Raw genomic sequence first — 2,454 nt, 5'->3', positions numbered from 1 at the left:
CTTGCCATCTCCTGTTTGACCGCATCCAATTTGCCTTGATTCATGGACCTAACATTCCAGGTTCCTATGCAATATTGCTCTTTACAGCATCGGACCTTGCTTCTATCACCAGTCACATCCACAACTGGGTATTGTTTTTGCTTTGGCTCCATTTCTGCATCCTTTCTGGAGTTATTTTCCACTGATCTCCAGTAGCATATTGGGCACCTACCGACCTGGGGAGTTCCCCTTTCAGTATCCTCTCATTTTGCCTTCTCATATTGTTCATGGGGTTCTCAAGGCAAGAATACTGAAGTGGTTTGCCATTCCCTTCTCCAGTGGACCACATTCTGTCAGACCTCTCCACCATGACCCGTCCGTCTTGGGTGGTCCCACAGGGCATGGCTTAGTTTCATTGAGTCAGACAAGCTGTGGTCCTGTGATCAGATTGGCTAGTTTTCTCTGATTATGGTTTCAGTGTGTCTGCCCTTTGATGCCCTCTCTCAGCACCTACCTTCTTACTTGGTTTTCTCTTACCTTGGACGTGGGGTATCTCTTCATGGCTGCTCCAGAAAAGTGCAGCCGCTGCTCCCTACCTTGGATGAAGGGTATCTCCTCACGGCCGCCCCTCCTGACCTTGAACATGGAATAGCTCCTCTCGGCCCTGCTGCGCCAGCACAGCCGCAGCTCCTTGGACGTGGGGTTGCTCCTCTCAGCCGACGCCCCTGCCCTGGGGCAAGTGGTAGCTCCTCTTGGTCGCCGCCCCTGACCTCGGACATGGGGTAGCTCCTCTCGGCCGCACCTGCGCCATCACAGCCTGGCGCTCTCGGTCGCTACCCCTGACCTTGGGCTAGGGGTAGCTACTCAAGGGCACGCTTCTGCGCGGTCCGTCGCAGCTGGCGTGCTTCAATCAATTTTACAAAACAGCAAAACTGTTGTTTGTGAACTGGGTAACCATAAACGTACTGGGATTAACATCATTCACAAAGATAAGACACTGAAGTTAACGTAGCCTTCTATGAAAACAGTCAAAGTTTGAAAATTTTCTAAAGAAATCAGAGATGAATCTCCATACCATGGTAAAGAACAGGAACCCAAAGATGCTACACACTGGTTCCCCCAACTGGCCTCGGCCCTCACTTCTGAGAAGGCTGACCACTCCCTGTTCAATCACAGAGGGAAGGACCAGCCTGGCTGTTGCTGTGGCTCAGGCTGCCTCATCCTCCTCCCTGGCAGCCTCTGCAGACAGGGGTGGGAAGGCCCTCAAAGCCCTTTGTTTGACCCTGAGCAGAAATGCCATGAATTGCCACTTGCTGGTCTCTGCATATGCCTGGGGACCCCACAGGAACTCATAGCAGGCAAGGTGGCTGTCAGGCAACTGCTGGTACTCCAGCTTCCCCTCCCGCACCCACATGTGGGGCAGCAGCTCCCTGGACTCCCCAAAGACGCAGTGCTCACTCTCAGCACACAACCACATCCTGCTGAGTGTTCCCCAGACCTCCTCCTCAGGGCCATGGTCTCTATTCCATATGGTGAGGCTGAGGACCAGCACCAGGAGGCTGGCTTTGGCCAGACCCTGCCTACCGCTATGCATCGTATTGCAGGTGAGGCCCAGGGTGCTGACCAGGATGTTGATGTGCTGCCTGGCATCTACCTCCTTCACCTCCATGCCAAAGTCCATCTGCATTCACTGCAAGGTTTGCCTGAAGACCACTGGGAAGTGCTCCTGGTTATCCCTGAAGACCTTCAGCATTTCTGCCTGGGAGGTCAGCTCCTTGGCTTGATAACTGAGGAGCAGGAACTTCATCAGGTTAGCCACCATCTCATTCAGAATTTCTTGGGGCAAGGCCTCCACAGGAGCAGAGGAGGATGCTGGGAGGTAGGAGGCCAAGTGGGATGTGGCCTCGTCCTCCTCAGCCTCCAAGAGCTGTGCCTCCATTGGGCCCTGGGCCTCAACTGGGTCCTGAAGGTCTTCTTTGGGCTTACTCAGCTCACTCATCTTGACCATGAGCATGATGCCTGGGATCAAACAAGACACGGAAGTTGAGGCAGAGGTACAGATGGGGACCACAGGCCTTGGGGCAGAGGGCATGTGAGCAGCCTCGGATGAGAAACGCATCCCAGGTGGTCTGACACAGGCCACTTATAGGTGTCCTCTTGAGGGGTGCTCTCAGACCTCACAGGGGTGCTCCTCCTAGGAAGACAGTCCCCTGGCTACCTGAAGGAGGAAGTGTGGTGGCTTCCCAGGGTGTGGTCAGCACAGCTTGAGATTTCCGGGGCCCACAATGTGGGGGGGCGGGGGATTAGGGCCTTCTTGTGCCCCCCTCTGTTCTGGGATGGGGAGCCTCTAGTACACACTCAGGGCACCCTCTCACCTTGACTCCAGATACTGCCTGGGCCTCCTCTGCTCTCTCATCTCCAGGACACAGGCTTTAGACCTCTGCCTTTGCTTCCTGGTTCCTGGGGCTCCTGTGT

General features: G+C 54.9%; 1 pseudogene; it reads right to left on the bottom strand.

Moving 5' to 3' along the window:
• Positions 1–1,186: 1,186 nt before the first annotated feature.
• LOC122690378 lies at positions 1,187–1,978 on the bottom strand (annotated as a pseudogene).
• Positions 1,979–2,454: the final 476 nt, after the last annotated feature.

Source organism: Cervus elaphus, chromosome X, assembly GCF_910594005.1.
Source record: "Cervus elaphus chromosome X, mCerEla1.1, whole genome shotgun sequence".
Classification (NCBI taxonomy): domain Eukaryota; kingdom Metazoa; phylum Chordata; class Mammalia; order Artiodactyla; family Cervidae; genus Cervus; species Cervus elaphus.
The sequence above is the reverse complement of the archived record's forward strand: the minus strand, read 5'-3'. Positions and strand labels throughout refer to the sequence as shown.